Source organism: Schistocerca nitens, chromosome 12 (assembly GCF_023898315.1).
Source record: "Schistocerca nitens isolate TAMUIC-IGC-003100 chromosome 12, iqSchNite1.1, whole genome shotgun sequence".
In the NCBI taxonomy this organism is placed as follows: Eukaryota; Metazoa; Arthropoda; class Insecta; order Orthoptera; family Acrididae; genus Schistocerca; species Schistocerca nitens.
The window spans coordinates 23058593-23074429 of record NC_064625.1 but is presented as its reverse complement, the minus strand read 5'-3'; the positions used below and the strand labels follow the sequence as shown (position 1 = coordinate 23074429).

At 41.3% G+C, this 15837-nt stretch overlaps 1 protein-coding gene across 1 annotated transcript in view; it reads left to right on the top strand.

The window, feature by feature from the left end:
* The first annotated feature begins 1051 nt into the window (after window positions 1-1051).
* Window positions 1052-15837, top strand: part of LOC126215338 (uncharacterized) — a 98512-nt gene continuing 83726 nt past the window's right edge. Inside the window, exon 1 of the mRNA XM_049942022.1 lies at window positions 1052-1188. The gene's annotated coding sequence lies outside the window, so the exon portion shown is untranslated. The remainder of the gene's footprint in view (window positions 1189-15837) is intronic.

The window sequence follows — 15837 nt, the reverse complement described above, 5'->3', positions numbered from 1 at the left end:
TGGTTCATCTGTAGAGGAGACCGCTTATAAAACACTAATACGACCTATTCTTGAGTACTGCTCGAGCGTTTGGGATCCCTATCAGGTCGGATTGAGGGAGGACATGGAAGCAATTCAGAGGCGGGCTGCTAGATCTGTTACTGGTAGGTTTGATCATCACGCGAGTGTTACGGAAATGCTTCAGGAACTCGGGTGGGAGTCTCTGCAGGAAAGGAGGCGTTCTTTTCGTGAATCGCTACTGAGGAAATTTAGAGAACCAGCGTTTGAGGGTGACTGCAGTACAATTTTACTGCCGCCAACTTATATTTCGCGGAAAGATAGGATAAGAGAGATTAGGGCTCGTACAGTGGCATATAGGCAGTCATTTTTCCCTCGTTGTGTTTGGGAGTGGAACAGGGAGGGAAGATGCTAGTTGTGGTACGAGGTACCCTCCGCCACGCACCGTATGGTGGATTGCGGAGTATGTATGTAGATGTAGATGTGGTAGATGTAGAATTCTACCGTATAAACATTTTTGACAGTGAAATCCTACAATAAAAGTTTTTGCTGCCATTTTCTTGAGTTTTTCAATTACTGTAGCTCCTTAATTATGGAACTGATCCCATTACTTTATTTACATTTTTCGTTCCACCATGTAGAATGCGTCGCAGTTGACAGTGGGAGGATGGTTTCAGTTTTGGTTGAGGAATCTGGAAGAGAAAGGCGGATGGATATTGGACCTCCTAGTGACTTGACCAGTTGGACGCCTCGCCCAGACACCTCACCAACCACGCGCCGCGGTCAGCAACAACGCCTCGGCAGGCACGCTTTGGTGTCGCTGTCAGCGTCTAATCAGAGCTGATAATCGCGCGTCGCGTGAGGTGCTCCTCCAGAGCAGATAAGATGGCAGGAGGTGTACCTCTCCAACTGATAAGACGGCACGTACAGTCAGAATCAGTGGACATCGTTTGCGTAAGTGTCCGTCAGGTTGAAGTGGCACCAGAGATTGACAGAGAGGGAGATCGGAGGGGGGTGGGAGGAGGGGGGAGGCGGTAGCATTTGGGGGCAGGTGCCGGGGGCTCCAGCACAAGGCCAACGGCGGCGCCGCAGATAACCCGTGGACCGGCCACAGTCTCGCAGACACCGGTCTGGGCTACAGCTGGTCCAGCGTGACTACTCCGCTCTCGGGGGAAGCCAACGTCTCTGCAGGTGAGCCTCCAGACACCGCGACACACCCTCAGCTCGCTCTGTTCGGCCCCTGACATTGCGCCGTACACAACACCTCCTAAGCTGATAGCGTGTTCTTTGACTTGTGGGTGGCGTTCGGCGCAATTCTGCACTGTACATCTGCTACTACATGGCTACTGTGCAAATTGTAGTTAAGTACCTGGCAGAGGGTTCATCGAACCTCCTTCACAATAAGATTTTGTACGTCCATCCTTGTGTCGAGATGTGTGCGGGACTACGGTCGTTCACTATTGTAAGAAAATGAAACCCCTACAGCCGTCCTTATGATTCTATTGTGTAGCTACCTGTTGTGACGGTTCATTGCACCATCTTCAAGTCTTGGTTTATGATGCAAACGATCCATATTACGATGCATCACTGGCCAACAACTGGTTTACGCAGACTAGCTGTAACTGTGGTGTCGTCTCTCGAACCATCACTGTCAACTGAGTACGAAGCTCATGGCCTTCTGGCTAGCGTTGCCGCCTCTGGATCACGGGGTCCCGGGTTGGATTCCCGGCGTGGTTGGGGAGTTATCTCTAACCGAGGACTGGGTATCTGTGTTGTCCTCATCGTTTCATCACCATCATCATCATTTGTGGCAGTGGCTACAGTGGACTGTGAAAAAATTGGACTGTGTAACAATTTGGACTTTCTATGGGCTCTGATGAACGCGCAGTTGAGCGCCCCACAAACCAAACATCATCATCGCTGTGAGTAGGACAACTGTCAACTGGCTGTAGGTGTTTCATTTTCTAACAAGCTTCACAATAATTCTGTCATTCCACTCTCGAGCAGTGCGCGGGAAAAACGAAGACCCCTCTCTTTCCGTGCGAACTCCGATTTCCCTTACTTTATTAAGATGAACGTCTCTCCCTATCTAGGTCGGTGTCAACAAAATATTTTTGCATTCGGAGGAGGAAGTTGATGACTCACATTTAGTGAGAAGATCCCGCCGCCTTGTTTCAGTTACGTACACCCCAAATCCTGTTTGATGTCCGTGACACTCTCTCCCCTATTTCTCGATAATACAATACGTGCTGCCCTACTTTAAACTTTCTGGATGTACTACGTTCATTGTATCTCGTAAGGATCCCATATCGCGCAGCAGTACTCCAAAAGAAGACGGTCGAGCGTAGTGTAGGCGGTCTGTTTAGTAGAGCTGTTGCATTTTCCAAGTGTTCGGCCAATGAAACGCAGTCTTTGGTTCGCCTTCCCCACAATATGATCTACGTGTTCTTTACAATTCAAGTTGTTCGTAAGAGTAATTCCTAGGTATTTACTGGTATTTACACCTTTAGATTTGATAAATATATCGTGTAACTGTAATTTTTACCGATTCCATTTAGCACTCATGTGGATGACCTCACACTTTTCATTATTTAGTCAATTGCCAATTTTCTCACTGTACAGGTATCTTATGTATATCGTTTTGCAAACTGTTTTGAACTTCTGATGACCTTACTAGACGATATATGACAGTGTTATCTGCAAACAACCTAAGATGGCTGCTACGATTGTCTCCTAAATCGTTTATTCAGATAAGGAACAACAGAGGGCCTACAGAAAAAAAAAAGGTTCAAATGGCTCTGAGCACTATGGGACTTAACATCTGAGGTCATCAGTCTCCCTACAACTTAGAACTACTTAAACCTAACTAACCTAAGGACATCATACACGTCCATGCCAGAGGAGGATTCGAACCTGCTATCGTAGCGGTTGCGCGGTTCCAGACTGAAGCGCCTAGAACCGCTCGGTCACACCGGCCGGCTAGCGGGCCTACAACACTACTTTCGGGAACGGTAGAAATCACTTCTGTTTTACTCGAACTGTTACCGCTCTTGCAGGTAATTCCATAGCTGAGACTATATTCCATAAGCACGCAATTTCATTACAAGCCGCTTCTGACATACAGTGTCAAAACCCTTCTGGAAATCAAGAAATACGGAATCAATTGGTCGCCTGTAGCACTCTACACGTCGTGTGAATAAAAGAGCTAGCTGTGTTTCACAAAAACGATGTTTTCTAAATCCGTGTTGACTTTGTGTCAATAGACCGTTCTCTCGTTTAGTGAGTATCGGACCGGACTTGTGACTGGATTCGGATTCGGGACCTCCTTGAGAACCGCACACATCATTCATAACGAAACTAAATACTGGCAGATCTAATTTTAGGAGCACCCCAAGGCACCATTCTAGACCATTCATTGTTTACATTGAGATAAGAGGCCCTGATAGCGTCCCTGATTCTAATTTCGTGTCCCTAGGAACTTCTGGTTTCCACAGTTGGTAAGGAATATTTAGCTGCGGGTACTTTCGTGACCTCAGTCCATTGTTTTGTTGTGAGAGTGTGTTGTGTGCAGCACATTTAGCTTCTTACGATGGTTCACACCCGTCCGGCCGTCCTGCCTTAGGTTTTCCCTAAATCGCTTCAGGCAAATGCCGAGGTGGTTCCTTTGAAAGGGCACGCCCAACTTCCCTAATCCGATGGTGGCGATGACCTCTCTGTTTGGGCCACTCCGTCAAATCAACCAACCAAACTTCTTTCGCTGAGGTATGTTACTGCAGTAGTCAGATGAAGTCTGCTATTCCTAGTGTGGACACTGATTTGTTTTCAAATAATGGTATTCACTTCAGTCGTATGTTCTAGTTCCTGATATGTAATCGCTAAAGTCAAAGATCCGGCCTATATTACAGTAGCGACCAGTACAATTAACCTGGGGATTTTCGTAATTTCGTCCACCTTGCAGTTCCTGTTTTCGTCACGGATATAAAATTTCGGACAGTTACTGAACACTGACTTGTTTATTTTACAGGTTATTTTACTTTTTTAATACGGGGAAACGCTTCATTTGCTATGACAAAAGATGCTATTCGTATGTACAGTCATACAAATTCATGCTTGACACACGTTTAACACTCTAAGCGCCAAGCCCGTAAAATTTACGGGCCTGGGATCGCGCGAAAATCACCAAGCCCGTAAAATTTACGGGCCGCTACATTTAATTTCATTCAAAACACTGCAACGTTGTTTCTACGGGTTTGGCCAGCGCTATACGTTTTTCAGATGTTTATTAACAAAATGCGTCCATAGATGTCACGGCAGCGCTGTAATTCATGTTAAAACTTATCTTTGCGTTCTCAGTCTGTATATCATTCAGTTGTTTGTCATCATGTTTCGGCGCGGTTTATCAGACGCAGAAATTGCGGATTTGATCAATCATAGCGACACTCTGGATAATGTAGAGAGTGATTCAGACGATTCTGAATGCAATGGTGTGTTTGAAGGTACGTATTTCCGAATTTTCCACGTAATTGTGCAGTACGCACATATCTGTTGAACATGTGTAAACGATGTATGTAGTTACACATAATGTGATATTCTTTTTAGAAGACGAGATTGATGACAGTTTGTCTTCAGATGAAGACGAGAATGATGTTGAAGGTGTTGCTTCAAATCCAGCAGCTGTGCCGTATCCGAAAGACAGTGAGTGGACTGCAGTTGACACCTACCGACCTCTGCCTGTCAACACGACACCCAGGCAGATACTAGTGGATATTGATGAGTCGAGTTCTGTACTGGATTGCAGTAAAGTGTTCCTTACTGACAGTGACGTAAATGAACTCAAGAGACAGACAAATTTGTATGCATCACAGACAATACAGAAGAAAAGAAGAGGAAATAATCTGAAGCCCCATTCAGTTTTGAGTTCGTGGAAGCCAGTGACTATAAGTGAGATGAGGCGTTTCTTGGGTATTATTTTCCACATGTGTGTTTCGAAAAAGCCAAAAATTGCGGACCATTGGAGCACTAATCCTGTTCTTAGTTGTAACTTTTGTCCCCATGTCATGAGCCGTTTGCGTTTCACTCAGATACTGTCATGCTTGCATCTTGTTGACAATTCAAATCAGAAAAAACCAGGCGAAGATGGATTTCATCCACTTTACAAAGTTTTGCCATATTATAATAATTTGAAGGAGCGATGTATCCAGGCATATCGTCCCTCAGAAAAAGTGACAATTGATGAAGGAATTTGCCCATTTCGAGGTCGTGTGAGTTTCCGTGTTTACATGCAAAATAAGCCTCATAAGTATGGACTGAAAGTATATGCTGTTGCTGAAGCCAGTAGTGGCTATGTTGTAAATTTTGAAGTTTATGCTGGTAAGCATATTGTTGACAATTCTTCGTCTGCGGTTATTTTGCGATTGTTGTCTGACAGCAGCTTGCTGAACAAAGGCCACACTGTGTATTTAGATCGATTTTATTCCAGTCCAGAGCTATTTCAGCAACTGGCAGAGAAAGGCACTGGAGCTGTTGGTACTGTGAACAAATCCAGGAAAGGATTGCCTAAAGATTTAGTATCTGCTAAGCTGAAAAAGGGCGAAATGTCTTTTCGGCGTAAAGATAATGTATTGGCAATGAAGTGGAAAGATAAGAGAGATGTGTATACATTGTCTACAAGGCATCAAGCAACATTTGGTACGCATACTAAGAGAAATGGGTCTGTAGTATTGAAACCACTTCAGGTACTTGATTACAACCTCAATAAAATTGGAGTGGATATTGGAGACCAACGCCTGCAGTACAATCCGTTCCAGCACAGAACTGTGAAATGGTGGCGAAAATTATATTTCCATTTGCTGCTTATGGGAGTATCAAATGCATTTTGGCTGTACAATGCAGTGCACAGGAAGAATATTACAATAACAGACTTTATAACAGTGCTTGCAGTTCAGCTTGTTGAAGACGACACACTTGAATTCATTCCAAGAAATGAAGGAACTGTAGGTCGGCTAACAAAGAGACATTTTTTGCAGCACATACCTGCAACTACTAAGAAGTATGCTGCTCGTGTGTGTCACGTGTGCAGTTCCAGGAGCAAGAAACAGAGTGGCAAGGCTTCTCGCAAAGAGACACGATACGAATGTGAACAGTGTGGCGTTGCACTCTGCCTGGAACCTTGCTTTAAAATTTTCCACACTAAAAAACAATATGATTCTGTGTGAAATTTATATGTAATACTGTATACTATCAGAAACATGTAATGTAGTGCCACAATTTTGGTTAAAAATAAATCACAATTGTATTCCCTTATTCGTATGACTTTTTCTAAATTCTTAAAACATCTAAGTGATTTCTATAACTGTACCTTAAAGCTGTGCATTGTAAAGTAGTTTCTTTCACTCAGAATTAAAGTAGAAATGTGCAGCTTCAAGATGGTACCAAATTTGCCACAATCCAAACAGTAGATTTGATGCAGTAATTTTTTTAATATTGGTAAAATTGCCCGGTTTCTAGGGACGGGTGCATAAAATAGGCCTGGTACAGAGAGTGTTAAAGGGCTGAAAATGACTTCAAAACATTGTTCATTCACGGCCTTCAAGCGATTTATAGTAGTGACAGTGTTTCGCAATGTTAGAATGGAGAACTACATTTAAATTAATTGTATCTTTGCAAACTTTTGTGGCAGACGAAATTACGAACTTTTTTATTTCTCTTTTTGAAATGTTAACATTTGCGTCAAATACTGGCTTTAGTATGTTATAACAATTTAACTGTAACTTGCCTTCAAGTAGATAATAAATTCATATAGATACACTATGTGATCAAAAGTATCCGGATACATGGCTGAAAATGATTTAAAAGTTCGTGACGCCCTCCATCGGTAATGCTGTAAGTCAATATGGTGTTGGCCCACCCTTAGCCTTGATAACAGCTTCCACTCTCGCAGGCATACGTTCAGTCAGGTGCTGGAAGGTTTCTTGGGGAACGGCAGCCCATTCTTCACGGAGTGCTGCACTGAGGAGAGGTATCGATGTCGGTCGGTGAGGCCTGGCACGAGGTTGGCGTTCCCAAACATCCCAAAGGTGTTCCAAAGGTTTCAGGTCAGGACTCTGTGCAGGCCAGTCCATTACAGTGGCGTTAGTGTCGTGTAATCACTCCGCCACAGGCCGTGCATTACGAAAAGGTGCTCGATCGTCTTGAAACATGTAATCGCCATCCCCGAATTGTTCTTTAGCAGTGGGTAGCAAGAAGTTGCTTAAAACATCAATGTAGGCCTGTGCTGTGATAGTGCCACGCAAAACAACAAGGGGTGCAAGGCCCATCTATGAAAAACTGTTGGCACTACACACTCTGGCAGATGACGCTCACCGGGCATTCGCCACACACACACCCTGCCATCGTATCGTCATATTGTGTACCGTCATTCGTCACTTCACACAACGTTTTTCCAGTGTTCAAGCGTACAATGTTTACGCTTCTTACACCAAGCGAGGCGTCGTTTGCCATTTACCGGCGTGATGTGTGGCTTATGAGCAGCCACTCGACCATGATATCGAAGTTTCTCACCTCCCGCCCAATTGTTATAGTACTTGCAGTGGATCTTGACACAGTTTGGAATTCCTGTGTGATGATCTGGATAGATGTCTGCCTATTACGCATTACGACCCTCTTCAACTGTCGGCTGCCTTTCTTAGTCAACAGACGAGGCCAGCCTGTACCCTTTTGTGCTGTACACTTCCCTTCACGCTTCCACTTCACTATAACATCGGAAACAGTGGACCTAGGGATGTTTAGGTGTGTGGAAATCTCGCGGCTCTGAAAGATGATTTGTATTCAAATTTCCCTCCAGTCGCATAGGAGTGATGTTACTAGCTCCACAATGAGGATGCAAATCAGGTTTGCTTCAAATAGGCACGGTCGTGAGTTTGAGACTGGAGGTGGTGACTTGATTTTAGTCAAGAATGCTTTGAAGGCATAACGAGGTTGCGTAATAGGGCCACGAGAGACCCAGTATTCCTTCTACAGTACTGCAGAAAGACTTAGCAGGAATGTAGCCACTGTACATGACTCCTGGCAGCGGTGGTGACGAAAATGTACGGTCGCAAGAAGACGGGGCTGCGGACGCCCACGTGGCATTATCGCGAGGGAAGACCATCGTGTCAGACATATGGCTCTGGCGCATCGTATTGCATCTGCAGCAGCAATTTGAGCAGCAGTTGGCACCACACTGTTACAAATCGGTTACTTCAAGAACAGCTTCGAGCCATACGCCCTTTAACGTACATTCCACTGACCCAAAACAGCCCCCATTTGCGACTTCAGTGGTCTCAAGCGAGAGCTAACTGGAGGGTAGGGTGGAGGTCTGTTATGTTTTATGATGAGAGCTCCTACTGCCTCGGTACCAGTGATGGCCGTGTCTTGGTTAGGAGGAGGAGAGTTGAGCGCCTGCAGCCAACCTGACTGCGTGGCACACACACTGGACCTACACCTGGAGGTACGATCCGGGGTGCGATTTCGTATAACAGCGGGAGCACTCTCGGGTGATTATCCCATGCACCCTGAATGCAAATTTGCACATTAATCTGGTGATTCGACCTGTTGTGCTGCCATTCGTGAACAGCATTCCAGGGGGTGTTTTCCAACAGGATAACGCTCGTCCACATAACGGTGCTGTAACCCAACGTACTCATAATACAGAGTGTCGACATATTGCCTTGGCCTACTCGATCACCAGATCTGTCTCCAATCGAGCACATATGGGACGTCATCGGACTACAGCTCCAACGTCGTCCCCAAACAACATTAACCGTCTTTGTATTGACTGACAAAGTGCAACAGATATGCAACTCCATCCCACAAACTGATATCCGGCATCTGCACATCACGCTCGTTTTCATGCTTGCATTCAATATTCTGGCGATCACACCAGTGGTTAACATACCAGTATTTCGCATATGCCATGGCTTATCACGAGCTTTCGTTAACCTGTGATCTTGCAATGTTAATCACTTAACTGCATTACCTAGCCATATGTATTCCTGAAATTTCATTACTGTATAGTAATTATGTTTTCGGTGCTGGGATTTTTTCCCATGAGTGTAAATGGTGCCACTTTAAGTTTTAATACTAAACTCGACTCTTCGTTCGTGAGAACTCGACATCGCGGCGTGATAACGAGCACGAGAAACCGATGTGCGCAAATCGAAGGTTCAAGTGCCAGATTTCAGTTTCCAAGGTGAGCGCCAGCGATAAAACCGGCGTCTAAGACGCTGCTGCCCTCTGCCGCAATCCGGTGTCGGCCATCACGACTTTTCCTGGGCGCATATATATATATGGACAGAAGAAATAAGAGACGAACAAAGGGAAACAATGAGAATTTACTGGAAAGAAATAAAAGAGAAAAGAAAACATACTTAAGTTATTTCGTGCGCTTCTTAGTAGGCCCAACCAGTATATATATATATATATATATATATATATATATATATATATATATATATATATTAAGAAAATCAAAGGAAGAGTTACACTCTATGTACAGCTAAAAACAAGATAACAAAAAGAATTTAACAAACCATTATATATATATATATATATATATATATATATATATATATATATATATATATGTGTGTGTGTGTGTGTGTGTGTGTGTGTGTGTGTGTGTATGTGTGTGTGTGTGTGTGTGTGTGTGTGTGTGTGTGTGTGTGTACAGATATATGTACAGATATATATATCTGCAGAAAGACTTGGCAGATACTGATATGTATGTATTTCTTTCTTTCCAGTAATTTCTCATTCTTTCCCATTGTTCGTCTCTTATTTCTTCTGTCCATATTGCACCTGTCTTTTCCTTTGATTTCTCCTGGAAACCCTTGAAACATTCTACTATTCCTCTAGATCTTTATCTTTCTCTTCTTTCTTCCTCAATTATTTCCATTTCCTTCAAGCCTGCTTTAACTTCTTTTATCCACGTCATTGATGATTTGGGTTCCTGTCAACAAATTAAAAATTCTTTTTGTTATCTTGTTTTTATCTGTACATAGAGTGTACCTCTTCTCTTTCTCATCGTGTCTGATATCCGCTCCATTTTTTAATAAACTTTATTGCTTCTTAACTTCCATTTCATATTCTCATATTTTGGCCCCCAAGATTTCCTTCTTTTCTATTTCACCTGATTGTTTGGCTGTATTTAATGAAAGGCTTTCTGATGCATAAAGGCATTCTAGCATAATGACAGTATTGTAGCGCCGAAGTCTTGCATTTATGGCAATAGATTTCTTGTTATACAGGTTTTTTTTTTTCCTTGCCCTTGCTAGGTTAGCTTCTTCGTCTAAAACATTTATTTGTACTATTTCACCTAGATATTTAAATTTTGTAGCCTTTTTTATTCTGCCATATATACTAATAATAAATCTGTGAAAGTGTCCTGTTTGTACCGGCTTCTCCAAAACTACTAGACGAATTTTCATAGAAGTTTCGCAGGTTGAGGGCACCGTGTAAGCTTTAGTTAATAAAAATCGAATCGTGGAAAAAAATTCCGTCGTTTAAAGTTCTCGCATCAGTCTCTTTGCCTGTTAGAGCACGATAATATCTTCCATGGTGTTTTCATAGGGAATATGAACATAGCTTGTTCACTGTATAGACTTTATTTCATAAAACCGGATCACGAAAGAAAAAGGTATCGTGATTAAAACTTTTCTTATATGTCTGTGTGTTTCAGCACCCTAATGTATTTCATGGTGTTTTCACAAGTAACTCGAACATAATCTTGGAACACCGTATAGGCTTTTTGTCGCTGACAACACACACAAAATACTGAAAGGAAAAAAGTTTGTGGCTTAATAAACTTTCATTATTGATGCAGTAAAACTTGAGCATCAGCTATAACGTTACTAGTAACTCTACTGGAAACACAGACTACAGACAGTATCCACAAATGCCACTGAATGCAACTGCAAAATTATATCCCTTTACGACACAAATTTCGGGAAATATGGTGTCACAAAGACGGAATTGCGTGAAAAGCTACTTTTTGCTTAATAGGGGACGTATGAGAAAATACATGGGTACGTATAAGATAGTGTAGCTTTTGCTATTTGAGAGATAACTGAACCAAATTGTGCACATATTGTCACTATGTTATTTGATATAATGTGGAGTTTCTTCATATTTCTTTTGTTTCGAATAATATGATTAAAGCCAAAACATTGCATTAAAACAAGCGTTCAGTGCATAGTGCTGTGGAATGTGGAAAAAACAGCAAATTGGCGTTCATAGGAAGAAGAACAACACCAAAAATGCAACAGGAGCGTAATATGTAAGAAACTGTCTACGCAACCTGTCACTGATGATGCCTTGCAGAAAATAAAGGCGAAACGCGCATGGCACTAAAATTGTGTTTCATTCAGTTGCTGTCAGACGGTCCATATATAAAAATTATCAATATACCGTAATATGATTAAAGCGTTTGTGGATACTTTTAGAAAACATACTATCACATGACGAACATTTTCTCAAAGATTACTTTCCTAATCCCTTTCACAATGTGGCAGGTTATTCTTAGTAAACTGATAAAGAAATCTGTGCACCAGTTTCTTTAATATCAGTCTTAAGACACTCGTAATGATTTTTTAAACTTGTGTTTATGATACTCAAGAATTTTTTCCAAAAAGATTTAATTAAATTTTGCAGTAATGTACTTAGAAATATTTCGCACCGCAGGAAGTCGAGTTACAGTGTATACAACGACTGTACAAATTTCACCTTTTTCTCTACAGTGATCCAGTAGAAAATGTTCCATATATACTCAAAAATGAAAACTGAGGGAAAGGCAAAAAGGAGCTTTTATTAGCATTTATGCCAGAAACATGTATCTTAATGCTGGCCATAACCATTCATCTGGTCTTCTGGATCTTCATGTAGCTCTTTTCTTCTGGTCTGATCCTTCTGGAGTCCCTTATGTCTACATCCTTCACTGACAGTTCAGAATTATCAATGCTGGTACTATCAGTCTTCTTCAATAGTATTTCAGCGAAGCAAACTGCATCAAATCCATACTGGTCCTGAACACCAGACAAGCATAATATGAGGAAATATTCACAGTAGCAGATGAGCAATATCTTTTGTTCTGGCATTTCTTCTAAATGGCGTTATTAAAGCTTTGCTTCGGGTTCTGTGTTCCAACGTATGTGTTTTCCTTTACTAAACGTATCGCGGACAGGCTCACAGCATTATATATTCTTCAGGTGTTTGACGACAGGAAACAATAAAAGTAGAAATGGGGGCGTAACACTGGGCATTGGTTGAAACAATATGACTCACATTATTTATAGCACGAAGTAAAATTTGAAAACTGGAGGCAATATTTTTAGCATGATACAGAACTATCATTTCACCATTTTTACGTACATTTCTCTTTACAAGGAGGATAAATACTCATCGACTGTTTGACAATGAGAGAACTTAGCGACTTCCAACAAACTTGAAACACAACTTCAAACGTTTTCTTAACTTTTTTCGGTGTTTTATGCATGGGAGTTTGAGTCATGAAAGAATCGAGGGCGAGGGGTTACTGGCATCACTAAATTGGATCTTGCAAGAAATCTCTACTCGACCGCGAGATAGCAAAACTAGAAACGTGTTCCACCAAGCTAACATAGCACACTGTGATCAGTTGTGGGAGCCAATCTGCTTTGGTCTTACAATCGTGTCTTGTCCTGTCGGGACTAGAGTAAATACTTGTGCGGAAATTATCCGCAACGTAAATCTGCACTTTGGTGCCAACTGTGATAGCACATTATTTCCCAGACAGCTCAACTGTGTACTCACTGTTTCACAGTGACAAGACCTTGCCCCCTCTCAAGTGTTTACATTTCAAAGCAGACACACAAACATCTCTCGTCTTCCTACTGTATTATCTCCAACTACAAGGTAAACAATAACTACATGTGCTCTGTTATTGTGAATAATCCCAAATCGGCTGCGCAAAAATATGTTTCGTCAGGAACGGCAACAAAGAAAATATAACCCTTGAAAGGACATTGTAAATAATGTCCCGCTTAAAACGTTTACTGATTATTACAACAGCTGTTTCGGAAGAGCGAAAGAGTGGATTCACATGCCGGAGATGCCTAAAGACAGCATCTCTGACCAAAGTCTGATCTAACATAAACATAAAGCTTCTTTGGTGTCAACTGTCATGAATTACGCTAAATATGTTACGATTTTACACTAAAATGTCACGTCCTGCTGTATAAAACCTAACAGCAGAAAATCAACGTGACACCGAAATTTCTTGAATTTCGCATGAAATGTAGCAAAAACAGTCACACTATATATTATTTATACATCAGAAGAACGGTGACGTAAGTTGAGAACCAAAGACAGATTACACATGCTTGAAATATCTAAAGATATAATCACCTATGACTGTCAAAAAAATTACAGAAAATACTTACGATATTATATCAACATATTACGCACACTGTATAAAACAGCACAAAATCGAAGTGAAATCGATGTTTTAGAATTTCACTTGAAACATAGCAAGAACAGTCGCCACAGTTACACAAGATCTTACGTATACGTCAGGACAATGTAGATCTAAGTCTCCCTCTTATGTACATAAATTACATGTACAAAGTTAATTACAACATGGTTTGTATAACTCGTGAAAATGAAAATTATGACCACAATATCAATTATACCTCAATAATTCACGAAATTAAAAAAAAAGTCTAAAACTCCTATAGAACTTAGCACATTGCAAGTCTCAAACTTTGTACACGCAGGTACTCGAAAATGGAAATCTTCCGAAACGGCTGTCGTAATAACCATTAAATCTTCTAAGTGGTGATACTGGAACCTTACTTACAAGTTCCTTTCAGGATATATATTTCAATATAGGCCCAATCATCAAGAAAAATATAAACCGTTTCTTGTGTAATTTTCTGTAACCGGTTCAACGATACATTCGTGCTATTAAGATTATGGTTGTGCTTAACTGAATAAATACAAATAAATGCATATTTTTCCTTGGAAATTTCCTCTCAATTGATTAGGCTTGCGAAGCATATTCAATGGGCTGAGATATTCATTTTATTTAGAGATTTTCGCGCTGTAATTTTCGGTTGTAAACAATGTTGTGGAACTCCCCGCGTTAAGCTTACATTCGTTACTTACGAAACCGATATCGGGCATGGCGCTTCGATTTATTACCTCTCTAGCACTACCATCTCTATTCGAAACACAAGTCGCAGACACTATGCACATATACCACTGAATGTAGCTGCAGAATTGTATCATTGTATCACTTGTAGGGTGTTTAGGAATTGTTGTGCAGCTACAACACATGTTGGATTAAGTTTTCTGGAAAACACTTTCTGCCGATCTCGTCGTGATATGCTTCTCACGTATGCAGTTAATTCAGTTTTTAAGTCACAAAGCGTGCGCAGTCGATTGCGATTGGTACTACAGATTTTGCTGCTCCCCTAAAGAAAAAGTCTTGTGGAGTAATTGGCGAGGGAGAGGGCCGTAGATTGTTTGATATGATACGTTCTCCAAAAACTCTTCCTAAGGACGAATAGGGTAGTCTTTAGTTTGCAGCTGAAATAGTGGATCATTAAAGAATAAATTTTACTGTTGTTGGTTTCTTTAAAAAATAAAGTTCCAATAATGTGCCGTCCAGGTATTGCTGCGCATGATCCAGTTCTCTGATCGCGCAATAGTATTTCAAGGACACTATGAGGGTTCTCTGTCGACCATAATCATACGTTTGGTGTGTTAAAATGACGAGAGGGGTGGAACCAAGCCTCGTCTGTGTAGAAGATGACATAAAGAATAACCGTTGTATATCTCTCAATAACAGATGTAAACCATTTACAGTAACGGATTCACTTCTCGTTGTCTCCATCATTCGAGCTTTTGTTATTATAATTACCCAATCTTGTAAAGCGAATCAAAGGCTTTTTTTTTTGCTGTGGTACCAGAATGCTCAAGGTTGGACATTCAAATATGGCAGAATTGGTAGACAAGTAGAATGTGAAGAACTAGGTGTTTGATAAATTGGAGTTTGATTCGTTAGTGAGTCGCTGGTGGAACGGGAAAGGGTGGCAGGGTTATTTTTCGCTTACCAGATTGTCGCGGTTTGCATTTTGACTTTTTCAGTAAACAATAAAACCGACAAATTACGGTTCTGCTTCTTACCCATGAAGATTTCACATGCCTAACGTCAAATTAACTCATTTGTAAAATAATCTTACTTTTGAAGGTGTTTCATGCGTGGGAATGAGTAGTCACTGCTGAATAGAGGTATTCGATGAACCAACAACCCAGGTAGCACATGAGAATGATAGATTGAAACAGTCATGTCTGCTGATTCGGTGCTGTCAACTAATGGAGCAGAAAAGTATTGCCTTTATTTATGGACTTTCTTTCATATGATACGAACTCGGCTGCTATGAGATATATTACCACAGCACTATAAAGTATTCGTATCTTACTGCTGGAAAACTACCGCTGCGTTTGCAGCAGTACAAACACAGAGCACCTACGGAGTGTGCAAACTTACATGGTCAAAATCACGGATACAGGAGAATTTTCTGGGTTCTTTGAGTTAAAGAAGTAGTGGTGAAAAATGTTATTTGTGGTTTAATTAATATTGAGAATCTTACACACCAGTTGTGAAATGTGTAATGTATTTACCAAAACATGTTTCAGAACTTCGTTATCCCAGTATCAAACAGGAAATTTCTATGCTTTTAGGCACACTCAGAAGTATAAGGCCTGCAGCAAACACGGACTGTCAAAAATGATACTATTCTCGGAACAGCCGGCCGCTGTGGC